General features: G+C 40.7%; 1 long non-coding RNA gene across 1 annotated transcript; it reads right to left on the bottom strand.

Annotated features, from left to right (window-relative positions):
- Window positions 1–3,041: 3,041 nt before the first annotated feature.
- Window positions 3,042–12,249, bottom strand: LOC143668890 (uncharacterized). The gene is made up of 3 exons (XR_013168616.1): window positions 11,828–12,249; window positions 9,943–10,195; window positions 3,042–8,205 (listed from the first exon to the last, which is right to left on the bottom strand). It is a non-coding gene; the product is annotated as an uncharacterized LOC143668890 (long non-coding RNA).
- Window positions 12,250–14,211: the final 1,962 nt, after the last annotated feature.

Here is a 14,211-nt window from a genome sequence, read left to right as displayed (position 1 = left end):
AGACTTTGCGTCCATTCCAAGAATTGTTCTGAGCTGCATGGTCAGGCAGAACAGCAGGGCGGATAGAAGAGCCTGGAAGCGCTGATGGCTCCCACAGGATGCTGGCCCAGTCTGCCCGGCTTTGTGTGACCCCGTGCACTTTCCCTCAACCCTGCAGCCTGCTGCCACTGTCCCACCGAGAGTCTCCAGAGATGTGACCCCAGGAATTCCCTACATCACGGACGCAACTGCACAGGCGCTGGGAATTCTCTATTGTCTTTGGAACTGCTGACTAAATATTTCTACAGTAGAGATAGGCTTTTAAAATCAAAGTGGTGAGAGAAGCACTGACATGTCACCTGTGAATCGGTCTATTAGTCGATTGGTCTAACACTACTTTTTTTTTTTTTGGCATGGGCAGGCACAGGGAATCAAACCTGGGTCTCCAGCTCGGCAGGTGAGAAATCTTGACATTGAGCCACTGTTGTGCTGCCCTAACCGTACATTTTGATTCCTAAAACTGAGCAGATAGGTCACAGAGAAAGCAAAGGCAAAGGCAGAACTGTGCAACCTGCCACAGTAAAGACTTCTAGGCAATTAGATACTGGGTACATGGGATTTTAGGGTGGGAGGGAAAAGAAGACATACAGTGGAATCAGAAAACTTGCCTGCAACATAATTTTACTTGGAGTTGACTTTTTTGGGAAGGGGGGAGGGCAGTGGAGCATTCTGAGAAAGAACCTATTATCAGTGAGTTTTGCAGAGCACAGAGGAGGTTAAACTCAGAGTTTGCTCTGGCAAAGTGTAGCAGAACCAGATTAGGGTCTGGGATATTGGAGTGAAGTCCAGAGGTCTGAAAATTAAATGGAGTGTGGACCCCATGTCCTCACCTGCTCCCCCATCCTACTCTCACCTCCCACCAGACAGCTTCCTCAAGCTCCTCTCCCTCTCCGGAGAAGTCATGTGCACTGAACATGTGATATGCGCTGCCTCATTCCATCATCCCAACCACCCTGGGAGGGTATGCTTACAGAGAGGAAACTAAGGCAGAGAAATAAAGTAACCGGCTCAGAGCGGTACAGATGTTAAGTAGCAGAGCCTGGACTCAGATGCAGGTGAATAGGACCTGGAGTATGTACCCTTTTATTAGAGTTTGCACCACCTACCAGATCCTACTAAAAAGGAAAATAGGAAGGAAAGGAAGGCAAAAGAAGAGAAGGGAAGAGAAGAGAGGAAGGGAAAAGGAAAGGAAGGAAAGAGAAGGGAAGGGAAGGAAAGCAAAGCAAAGCAAAGGAAAAAGAAAATAAAACAATATAGGTATGAACTCTGCTTTCAGAGAAATTTATAATCTAGGTGTGAAGAGAAAATCCAAGCATGATGAGTCTGTGTTCCAGAGAGCCCCAAAACAAAAGAGCAGACCAGAAATGAGTTTGGTTTGTAGAAGATGCTCCGCTGGAGGGGTTCTTAAGAAATCACTAAAGAGGACATCTTTGGTTAGGGCTGGCAATAGTCCTCTTGTAGCTAAGCTCATGGGAGCTTAAGTGATAAGAGGTTGGTAATTAATAGTTGAACAAGTAAGCAAACAAAGGAGGGATTGTTTAAAAGTCAGAACAAACTTGGACAGTTTAGATGTTCTCAGATCCTTATCAACTCAATGATTCTATGGGAGTTGCTTCTTAGGATTCTGAAAACTCATTTCCCTGGATCTCAAAGCTGAGTCATACCTTATTTTCTAAGAAAATTTAGGAATGTCTGCCATTCCCCCAAGCTTGCCAGGGAAAGAACCAGAAACTCTTAAGTGAAGAAGATGTAGGCTCTGTGAACGAACCAGTCCCAGTTTCTCAAACTAAAAGCAGGTATGGACAAGGTGAGAAAAACCTACAAATGGCTTCGAATCAATCCCAACAAATCAGGGCAAGTTGGTCACTTTGCCTTGCATTTTAATAGGGTAGGCGAATTGAGTATAAAGAGTCTTCCTTCTCCAGAGTCTGGCTCTATCTTGAACTTCCCAGTCTATCCAAAGCTGAGTCACTGCCCCGTGCAGGTTGACATTCTCTTCCTTCTTTCCTCTCACTCTCAGCTGCCTCCTTTCAAGCGCCACTTCAAATCTCGCCTTCTCCCTGTGGCCTTAACTGAGTTCATTGCAGCTTGACATGCACAAGGAATCTGGCTGTCCAAGTCAGACCCTCGACGTCATCTGAGATTGCCCCGTTAACTGCCTGCAGCAGCTCAGCATGATTAAGTTCCCTCCCTCCCCATCATTCCACAATGGTACACACGATCCCCTCATTCAGAAGACATAATGAGGAACCCAGTTGACTCTGCCTGCTGAGCCACCATGGCCCATCCTCTTTCTTCTTTTTTTTTTTTTAACAGACTTTATTTTTAGAAAAGTTTTAGGCTTACAGAAAAGTTGTGCAGAAAGTCTATGTTCCTCTTCTCCACCCCAACAATTTCTACTCTTGTTGACATCTTGCGTTAGATGTGGTACCTTTATTACAATGGATGAATCAACGTCCATAGTCCCTGGTTTACAATAGGGTTCGCTCTTCGTGTTGGATTGTTATGGGGGTTTTGAGGAATGTGTAACGTCATGTACCTACCATTATATATCACACTGCCCTAAAAATGTCCTAAGGGGCAGCATCAGAGCAGGTTCCGCCGAGGTTGAGTCCCAGACCCCTCCCTGTGGTGGTGGCCGGGTCAGTGGCTGCAGCACGCTATGCAGTTCTACCCTTGGTCCTTCGTGGATCTCCACAGCTGCAGCCCCTAGCTTTCCCACCCCCTCAACCCCCTTTTCTCCAAAACTCCAGCAACAGAGAAATGTTGTCTTGGAGAAAGAGCAGCACTGTTCAGAAGCCATTTCATTTGTAGCATAAATTAAATTTAAATTGCATTCTATTAACTAACATGTGTGTATTTCTGTAAGCACAGTTATGTTGAAATAAACTTTTAGAAATAAAATGCCCTGTGCTCCACCTATTCATCCCTCCCCCCACTGCACCCCACCTCACAGCAACCACTGATCTTGTCAGTATGTTTTGTTTGTTTGTTTTTTGGCATGGGCAGGCTCCGGGAATCGAACCTGGGTCTCTAGCATGGCAGGTGAGAATTCTGCCACCACGCTACCATTGCAACACCCTCTTTAGTTTTGTATTTTCCACAATGTCATATACCTGAAATCATAAAGTGTGTAGCTTTTTCATACTGCCTTCTTTCACTTGGCAAGATGTATTTAATGTTCCTCCATGTCTTCTCATGGCTTAGTTGGCTCATTTCTTCTTCTTTTTATATTTTTGGTGTGGTAACACACATGCAACATAGATTTCCCATTTTGACCACTCTCAAATACACAGTTTCATGGTGTTGATTACATCCACAATGTTGTGTTACAATCACCACCATCCATTATCAAAACTTTTTCATCACCCCAAATAGAAACTCTGCATCTATTAAACATAAACTCTACATTACTCATCCTTAACCCCGCCTCTGGTATCCTGTAATTTTCTTTCTGTCTCTATGAATTTGCTTATTCTAATTGCTTCATATCAGCAAGGCCATACAATATTTGTCCTTTTGTATTGCCTTATTTCACCCAACATGATGTTTTCAAAGTTCATCCATGTTGTAGCATATATCAGGATTTCATTTCTTTTCACAGCTAAATAATATGCCATTGTTTTATATATCGTATTTTGTTTATCTATTGATGAACACTTGGACTACTTCCACTTTGGGGTTTTTGTGAACAATGCTGCTATGAATGTTGATGTGTAAATATCTGACCAAGTTCAAGACTTCAATTCTTTGGGATTCCTAGGAGCAGTATTGCTGGATCATATGATAGTTCTATGTTTAACTTTTCTACAGCAACTACACCATTTTACATTCCTAGCAACAATAAATAGGTCTTCCTATTTCTCTATATCCATGTCAGCACTTGCTATTTTCTGTTTTTCAAAATAGTCATTCTAGTGATTGCTAGGTAATATCTCATGGTTTTGATTTGCAGTCCTCTTATGAATAATGATATTGAACATTTTCTCTTGTGTGCTTATTGGAAATTTGTATATCTTCTTTGGAAACAAGTCCTTGGCTCATTCTTAGATTGGGTTGCTTGTGTCTTTGTTGTTGAGTTGCAGGAATTCTTTATATATTCTGGATAGTAAACCCTGAACAGATATATGGTTTCCAAATATTTTATCCCATTCTTTTGGTCGTCTTTTCATTTTTTTGATAGTCCTTTGATGCATAAATGCTTTTAATTTTGATGCAGTCCAACTTATGTGCTTTTTGTCTTTTGTTGTTTATGGTTTTGACTTAAAGTCTAAGAATCCATTGCCTAAATCAATGACTTCAAGGTTTTCTTCTAGGAGTTTTATAGCCTCAGTTCTTTTATTTAGGTCTTTGATCCATTTTTAATTCATTTTGTATATGGTGTGAGGTAGGGGTCCACCTTTATTCTTTTGCATATGGATATCAAGTTTTCCCAGTACTTTTTGTTGAAGAGACTATTCCTTCCCTACTGAATGAGCTTGGCTGCCATGTCCAAAATCAATTGAGGTTATTTCTAAATTCTCAGTTCTATTCTATTCATCTATGTGCATAGGCAGCACTACACTGTTTTGACTGTAGCTTTGTAATAAGTTTGAAACTGGGAAATGTAATTCCTGCAACTTCAGTCTTTTTTAAGATGCTTTTGGCTATTTGAGGCCCCTTACCTTTCCATATGATTTTTTTTTTTCATGGGTGGCTCTGGGAATCAAACCCAGGTCTCTGCATGGCAGGTGACAATTCTGCCACTGTGCCACCTTTATGCCACCTCTTCCATATGAATTTGATGATGGAGTTTTCCATTTCTGCCAAAAAGGTTGTTGTAATTTTGACTGGTATTGTGTTGAATCTGTAAATTGCTTAGCGTAGTATTGAATCTCAACAATATTTAGTCTTCCAATTCATGAACATGGTATGTCTTTCCATTTATTTAGGTCTTTAATTTTTTTCAGCATTGTTTTGTAGCTTTCTGTGTACAAGTCCTTTACATACTTGATTAAATTTATTCCTAGATATTTGATCTTCTTGTTGCTATTGTAAACAGACTTGTTTTCTTGGTGTAATTTTCAGATCATTCATTGATGATGTATAGAAACACCAATGATTTTTGCATGTTGGTCTTGCACCTGCCACTTTGCTGAATTAGCTTTTTAGCTCTAGTAGCTTTCTTTTAGATTATTTTGTGTTTTCCATATACAGGGTCATGTCATCTGTAAAGAGGGAAAGTTTTAGTTCTTACTTTCCAATTTTGAAATTTTTCATTTCTTTTTCTTGCCTAATTGTTCTGGCTAGTACTCCCAGTACAATGTTAAATCACAGTGATGAAGGTGAGCATCCTTGTCTTATTCCTGATCTTAGATGGAAAGCTTTCATCTTTCATCATTGAGTAGAATGCTGGCTAATATCTTATATATGTTGTTTATCATGTTGAGGAAGTTTCTTTTCATTCTTAGCTTTCTGAGTGATTTATTATCAAGAGAATTTGCTCAATTTTGTCAAATGCCCTTTCTGCATCTATTGAGATGATAATGTTTTCCCCCCTTATTGTATGAATGAGGGATATTATGATAATTGATTTATATAACTGCGATAGATCCCAGCTGGCCGCAGTGTACAATCCTTTTATGCTGTTGCATCTGGTTTGCTAGTGTTTTGTTAAGGATTTTTGCATCTATATTCACAAAAGATATTGATCTGCAATTTTATCTTCTTCTGATATCTATCTGGATTTGGATTAGGGGATTAGGGTGATGCTGGCCTCATAGAATGAGTTAGGTAGTGTTACCTACTCTTCAATTTTGGGGGAGAGTTTGAGCAGGATTGGTAGTAATTCTTCTTTGGCTTTCATTTCCTTTTTGGTTGCATCTGCATCATTTACCTACCAGCACATCTGATAGCTCTGCTCATCTTCCTATTTTTTCTGTCTGCTGGAAAACACAAAGTTGTAAAGTACCTACGGGTAGCATTTAAACTGAAATCTACCCCATATCAGAGGAAAGTCTGGAGTAGCTACAACATGGGGAGAAAGATATGCCAAAGTCCATGAGCTGTGTTGGGTTTTGTTTCTGAGAATGGTAATCTTCAGTAAACCATGAAGGTGTCCAGGGGTTCCAACTTGATGTGTATTGAGAACATTTTGAGAATTGAGAAATCATTCCACAGGTACATTCCAACTGGCAGGGGCCATGGTTATACCCAGTGCGAGAGCAAAGTTGGCCAGTACCATCCAACTCAGAGAGAGGAACTGCCTGAGTACACAGGATCCAAAATATATACACCACAAGCTCTGATATTTTGACCTCTGGCTTATCCCCCACTCCTTCTCTCTTCTAAGTATTAGTAACATAAAATTATTTTGATAATTTTGCCTTTTAAAGGAGATATTACTCTTACTAAAAGGTCAACCAGCTAAAATTACTTTCCTCTGATTTTCCATGTGCTTTTCTGCATGCTTTCTTTGCCTCTAGTCTTGGAACATTTTCCATCCACAAGGAATCATTTTCCAAGCACTTGTGCCAGTGTTTCTCTTCTTGTTCTTCCTTCTATGCTTTATCCCCTTTGGTCTTATCAGTAACTTACAGAAGGACAAAAAGAAATATTTTATTTTTCAAGAAAGAGAGAAACAGTTCTTTGACATTTTAAGCCACAGAGCCAAAATGGTTTTTTTTGTTTTGTTTGGTTTGGTAAATCTTACTAAAATAGTAAAGGCAGGGATCACTTGATTGCCCTGTGGGCAGGCTGAGTAACCATGTACCCACATAGAATAACATGAAGGGTACCCCAAAATGGTACGTGGCATTCTTATTAGCAGAATCACTTGTTTGGGCCAAAACATGGACAATCCCTGTTAAAAGTTCTCTACTTGGAAAGTCAGGTCTTCTATTTCTGTAGTAGATTCGACACATTCTTGAAAACCCAGCTCAAAGTTGATCTTCTCTGGATCATTTGCTCTGTCTTCTATATTCTCCTCACAACTAAGTTCTATCACTGTGATAGTACTTATTAATTTATAGGCACCAAAGAGTTTACTGAATGAAACGCACTAATCCGTAGGAAGTAACACATTTTTGTCATTCAATCCTGTCCAAGTTGTTCCCTTTGATAACAATTACTGGCCATTCTTTCACCAAACCTGGCAAGACAACAGGCAGCATCCCAGGGCAATGATTAGGGGCTGGGAGGGGAGGGGTGTCCCAGGGTGGGGTGCTGAGCCAGTGCGTTCCTGAGGGGCAGTATACTGAGAAGACATAGTGGCCCCTAAAGACCAATCTCATCTGCTTTGCAGTTATGCACGAAGCTCACCCAGGCTCACAAGATGTCAAATTATCCTCATGACCAATCCAACTTTCAACCTCTTACTACTTTGGAGGCAAGGAGAGTATTGTTTCGGTATTTTACAAATGTAAACTTAAATACAAAAAGCAGCCTGGTTTTTTTGTTTCAAAGTCTTCGTTGTTTTGAGGATATCTTTCAGCCCTAAAACAGCCCCCATGGGAATGTCTCTTAAGAATATAAAATGTGTGCGGCCAGGAGTGAATGGTGGAAAGCGGAGGTGACTAAGGTGTGGTTGAAAGTAAAAAAGAAGTTCTGTCTGTTTTTAGATTCCTTGTTGCAAGATCATTTCCACCCATAAATGCCTTCCTATTATCTCAGTACACTCCTCAGAGTTGGTTGAGCTGTGTAAAAACTATCGAGTCAAGCATTTCAGAGGAAAAAAAGAAAGGGCCGAGGAGGCTGAGATAGAGGGGAAGATACTTGCTGAAGGTCCCAATGCTTTTTAGTGGCAGAACCAGGACAAGCCTCTTCAAGGTTTCCTGTTGGCCCAAAGCCTTGCCCACCACCCAGTCTCCTCACTCAACAGGAGCCGAGTGCTTTGAACTCTTGCAATGATGCGTGCCTCAGTTCACTCAACTGGATCTCCAAGAATCTGCACATTTTGTTTATGCAGAAGTTTTTGTGTAAAAATCACCAAAGGGGTTGTCTTTGGCAATTGGCAAAGAAGCTGCTTAGTCTGTATTTTTTTTAGAGGCAGGGAGAAAGGGTTCTTGTTATTCTCACTTGTGATAATTCTGATAATTGGGTCACCCGGTCAGCAACAGAGACCAAAGTTCAGCTCACATTGGGACACTCTGTAGAATCCTCTCAAGGCTCCAGAGTCTTTCAGCAGATCTGGTAGGAAGGCAGCCACCAGGGATGTGTCATGCTGATTTCAAATATACCATAAACTAGAATCACCTGACTTGCTCAGCTTTGTTACTGTAAATGTCAGCTGCAGCTAGCTCAATCTAAAGGTTAAATTTAAAATATGGATATTTTATACATGTGTATATTAATGTATGTACAAATAGTATACTTTTATATTCTAACTTCATTTTTTTAAATGTCAAAGTTATAGATAAGTTGCTAGAATGATACAAAAAGCTCTCATACGCTTGTGCCCAGATTAACCAGATTTTAGCATTGGATCACATTTTCTTTATCATTCTCTCTATCTCTTTATATTTCTATCTATCTATTTGTCCATCTATCTATCTAGCCTTCATCTGCCTTTCTATCTTATCCATCCTCTAGCTATCATTTTATAATTCACTTGAGAATAAGTTATATACATCATTCCCCTTTATTAACTAAATACATCAATGTTAGCTTACGAACAAAGGATGGGAAAAAAAGAACAAAGACTGATAATCTCCTACAAAACCAGAGAGTAGTTATCAAATTCAGGAAATAAGGCTATAGTGTATTCCAAAACTCTTAGTGTAGTTTTAGGCTATATGGTGTTTTTAATAAAATGAAGGGGGAAAATATTTTATTCACTGTAGAGATAATGCTTGAGAAACTTCCCAGCAATTTACCCTAAGAACAAATAATTTGCTCCATACATTATTTATTGGCATAGATATTTTTAGTGTTGCTTAGTGCTTAGACTTAAAGCCTCTAAAGACATATTTATAAATCCGGGAAGACATTCTGGCCATCCTGCTGGTATCAAGTTGATTTGAAAGATCTGATGTTTCATTATAAATGCAATATCAGTAGGGAAGTCCAAGGGGAAAAAATACAGCCTTTAATAAAGATCTTAGCAGGGTTGGGGCTTCTGGGGCATATAAGAGTTAAAATGCAGGCTAGAAATGCTCTTAATGAAAATATTAACCCAGTCCTCATTAGACCAGGAAATGCACCATGAATAGGCCATACGAGGAGCCAGCAGCCCAGAGTCCCGGAACCAATCATAAGCTTCTATCCTGCCTCAAACGTTCCTCCTTTGGTGGGGGTGGGGAGAGGGGGTGCTGCTCTCTGCTGAGGCAGTGCATATGTGGGTAGTAATTTAATAATGAAATAATATCGTATCAATACCACCTATTTAGCAATACCAGTATTCTATGGATCAAATTGTGTCCCCCCAAAAAAGTCATATTCAAGTCCTATCTGCACATCCTGTGCATGTGAATTTATTTGTAAATAGAATCTTTGAAGGCATTTTTAGTAAAGATGAGGCCAAATTGGATTAGAGTGGGTCCTGATCCAAGATAGCAGATGTCCTTATAAAAAGAGGAAATTTGGACACAGAGGGAAAGAGAGAGAGACACAGAGAGACAGAGAGAAAGCCAAAGATTGGATTATGCTGCCACAAGCCAAAGAAATGCCATGGATTTCCAGTCACCCACTAGAAGCTAGGAGAGACATAGAACAGGTTCTCCCCTTTAAAACAAACCATGCATGGCCCCGTCGACACTTTCCTTTCAGACTTCCGCCTTCCAGAACTGTGAGACAATACATTTCTGTTATTGAAGCCAACTAGTCTGTGCTCCTTTTCACAGCAGCCCTGGCAAACCAAGACACCACACTCCACTTTTCCTCCTTTTTGGGGGGTGCAGGGGACAACCGTGCCCTATTAGGACTCACTGTGTTGAGGCTGTTTCTTCTCTATCTTTCCTCCGAGTCTTTGCCCAACTTCCTTTCTCTCCCTCTGCATTGGCTTTTTTCCTTCTGACTTGGAACCTTGAGTCTTTCCCCATGAAGCCCGTCCAGGGGTAGTCATCGTCGAGTAGAGAGGGCCCTACCCTCTGGGTCACAGGGCTGTGGCAGAGGTGCAGTGTGCTGGGGGCGGGGGGTCCAGAGATGAGTTACCAAAATGGCGAGAGGATGAGGAGCTTCTCTGTGGGGAGAACACAAGACAAGGCCATTGGTCCAGAGCCACATTGAGGTGGGGGAGGGTGGTTAAAAATTAAATGCATAAAACCTCACAGTGCAGAGATAGGGTAGGGATAGAAACAATAGATCAGGGGGGTAATGAACCAGTGTCTGGTTAGTCAGATCTATGTGTTAAGTGCCTTATGGTTTAAAAGTAACCTCACTGCAAGACTTTACTTTTACTTGCAGTGCCCTGGGCCCATCACGATCTCCTTTTTCCCAGTTGACTAACTTTAAAAAGGAAAAAAAGGAGAAACTACAAAGGGAATTTTTGTTCTCAAGCCCTGGGCAAAAACTGCCAGATCGGGGTCAATTGATTTCACCTCCTCAGACCAGGTTCTTTGCATAGGAGTCGCTGACCAGATTGTGTTTCAGGTGGGGGCTTAGGGCTTACTTGTTGAGCCAGCCCAGATGGCTACTCCTGTCTTTCAATAGCTAATGCCTTCCTCTGAATGAAGAAATGCTAGATAAGGGTCTTAGCAATCAAAGCACAGCAACTCAGGTTAAGAAGGAAAAATGCATTAGCACTCAAACTGAGCGTCTATAAAGGTTTCATGAACTAGGTTTGCCTTCCTGGAACATATAATTCCCAGAGGGTCCTAGGTCAGATAAATCCCAAAACCCATAGGGACCAGCCTTTCCAAGATTATCAATTAATTAATCCCCCTATTCTTTAGTGGGATTCTTTCTCAACCTGAAAAAGTCAAAACAGGCTTTGCCCAAAGATCCCTATAGACTGGGAGAAGGATTAAAAGAGAGGGAGGAGGTATAACAGAGAAAATGGGATGTAACAAAAAAGTATGGCTGCTGAATCACTAAATTAATGTTCCTTCTAGCCTCCAGCGTTTGGAACAACTAGAAGGAAAAAATCTGAGATGGAATGGTAGCCCATAAACTCTGGGATCTGTTCTGTAACTACTTGTTGAAGTGTGCTTTGAAAGTTATTACTTTTTCTTTCTTTGCTTTGTATATGTATTTCACAATTCAAAACAAAGTTTTTTTAAAAAGTGCATTAGCAACTCACGTCTCTGTGTCGTGGGCCATGGGACATTGCAAGTACAGGGAGTCTGCAAGAGGCAAGTAAGTGGCCGGGCAGTGTGCCCTGACCAGTGTTGCTGAAAAATGGGGCTGTTCATACTGCAGGTTAGATTGATCCCCAAGTGCATGGCTTTTTTATTTCTGTAGTGTTGACCAAGAAATAACGAACTAAGCTGCAAGGCAACAGAGGTGTTTATTTGGAGCCCTAGAATTGCAATTGGGAGAGCACACATTCAGGTAGCCACCCAAATTGTGTCCTGTCTTGGTGCTACCAGACATGGGTTTTTAAAGGAAAATTAGGAGATTACATAAATTGTTTGTGCTTATTGGATATTTGGGGCGCTGCAGATATCTTTCAGGTTAGATGGTTTGCTGAATCCTTTTTATCTTGTGGTTTGTTTCCTGTGTCCAGAAGCTTTTGAGGAATGCTGTTGCTTGTGGCTATGTATATTTTGGGAGTTTGGGCTATCTGGCTGGGATTTGCATAAAAGGAGTCTCCAGAATGACTTCCCCACTCCATATTAAATCTCTTAGCCATAGTAACTCTATTTTGTCTTACTTCTTTTTTACAGTAGCCATGTATGGTTCCAGTGCTAGAGTCATTTTACAAGTCTTGTATCATTTAAGTGTCACAACAATCATACGGCTACTAAGAGGCAAATGTGGATCCAGGATTCTGACTCGAAAGCCCTTCTTTCCACTATTACCTAGAAAAGAGACATTAAAAATGAGGTTATTAAAGTAGATCACAGTGCCCATCACTCACGGCCCCTCTACTTGCAGATGGGGAGCTGCTGTTTTTTCTTAAAATGTTCCAATGGTCTTCATCTGTCTATAAGATAAAATTCAAATTCATAAGCCAGGTGTCCAGGGCTCTTAAATCTGGTAACTGTTTCCCATATTACCTCACCTGTCTACACATACACATCATGCACATTTGTGTTTTTTTCCTACTTGCTGTACTCTTAGTCTATTTCTGCTCCACTACCTTTAGAAACTCATCCTTCAAGGCCTGTCCTTCTGTCTTCTTGTCATCTGTGAAGCCATCCCCTGCCCTCCCAGCCCCCAGAGTCTCTGCCTTTGCTGAATTGCTGCAGCATTTGGTCTGTGTCTCTCATTTGACATTTGCCAGATGCCACCTGGGATTTCCATAAGAGGGTCCCATTTCCATGAAACTTTGGAGACTGGACCTTGGAGAATGAGTGCCAGGCAGGGGGCTTGGGCCCAGGAAGCCCCAGTACATGCACATTTAGGCAGCACCAGGCATCCAGCCTCAAGCCTGACATCCTAGGGCCAGAGGCACCCAAGTAGAGTCAGGCAAGAGAAGGGACTAGAAGATCAGCAAACCCTAGGAAGCTGGAGAGGAGCAAGCTGGGCAGCAGCGATCGGAAACTTAGGTTAAAATTCAGATATCCTAACCCTGGTTCAGATTTATTCTGATGGGTCAGAGATCTGCGGGATTGGGGAGAGCAGGCAGTACTTTAAAATAGGCTTGGAAGTGCTTTCTAGAAGACCATAGATTTCTCTTATTGTTATTTACATTTTTCAGAGAATTGACGGGAATTAAGCAAAGTCAAATAGGGTTCTTAACCAAGGGTTTTTCAGCGCCTTCAATCTGCTTGTGTAAATGGTGAACTCCTATTCACAGGAATAGAAGGAAGGACGGGAATAGAGAAGGCAAGTATTGTCAAACTTATTTGGTCATGGAATTTTTTTGGGGGCGGGGTGGGTTGCACAGTCCAGGAATCGAATCCAGATCTCCCGCATGTAAGGGGAGCATTCTACCACTGAACCACCCGTGCACCCCTGGCCACGGAATTTTTTTTCTTAAGGGCCTCTCCCAACTAGTGTTCTTTAGAATACACATAATACACACTATTTGCATTTAGTCTGCCCATATTTCACTGTGGTATAAAAAGTGGGAAGATTGGGAAATCTGAGAGAGAGAGAGAGATCAAGTCTTATTTTACCAAATTTATCACTGAATTTAAAGCTAAAATTTTGATAGTTTTGGATAAAAGAATTAGTCCAGACTGTATTAGTAGCAAGATAACCACAGAATTCTTTAAGGTGCCCATAACAAACTGGAATCCTACCAAATGATTTGATAAATTTCTCAAGTTGACTGATATTTTCCAATATTTTATACTGAATGGATATTTAAGAATAAACCAATTCTTAGCTATTTTTAGCTTGTCCTTTTAGCTTATGGAAAAAGCCCTGCTTTAGTGACAGAATTTACTCTGAGGCTTATTCTTTTGGCACAGTTCTTTTGAAAAAATCATTATCTACTTCATTTCTGTCTTAGCGCTTTACATACTCTGCATGTAAAGAAATCCTTTGACACTTGCCTCTCTCTTTTAGAGAGTAAATAAAGACAAAATCTTTACCTGTGTGAGATGCAAATGCATTTCAATGATATGTATAACGTGATATTAGAAAAGCGATACAAATTTTAATGGCAACCAAAAATTCTTTTGGGGTTATTCACCAATTTATTATCTCTGCCTCTTGTCACCTCCATTGTGGAGAAGTTGACATACTGTCGGGCCCGTCTTTATTTATGGACAGCACTGTAATCTAAATTTCAGTTCTTACTTTTAATAGCTCCCCCAATAGTCTCAAAAACCACAAAGAGATTCCTGATGTCATGGGTGGATGTGTTTTTACTTGATCCTGATTCTAAGGCTAATCGGCATACTGTTCATTTTTTCCATAACACCGAAGACCTGTTGCTGCTACACTTCAGAGCCTCACTTGCAAATGTCCTTATGATAAGTTCTCTTTCTTTTTTTCTTGTTTGGACTCAAAATATCCAAGAAAGCTATGTTTTGTTTTGAATTGACAACTTTTCCTGTCCAGATGCACTGAATCACTTAAGGTGAAACAAGAGTCTCACTTTAAATGCTGTTTTATCAAATACATAGCCTGCTTAGTTAGGTT

This window comes from Tamandua tetradactyla, chromosome 25 (genome assembly GCF_023851605.1).
Source record: "Tamandua tetradactyla isolate mTamTet1 chromosome 25, mTamTet1.pri, whole genome shotgun sequence".
NCBI classification, from domain to species: Eukaryota; Metazoa; Chordata; class Mammalia; order Pilosa; family Myrmecophagidae; genus Tamandua; species Tamandua tetradactyla.
Note: the sequence above shows the minus strand (reverse complement) of the source record. Positions and strands in the feature narration are given on the sequence as shown.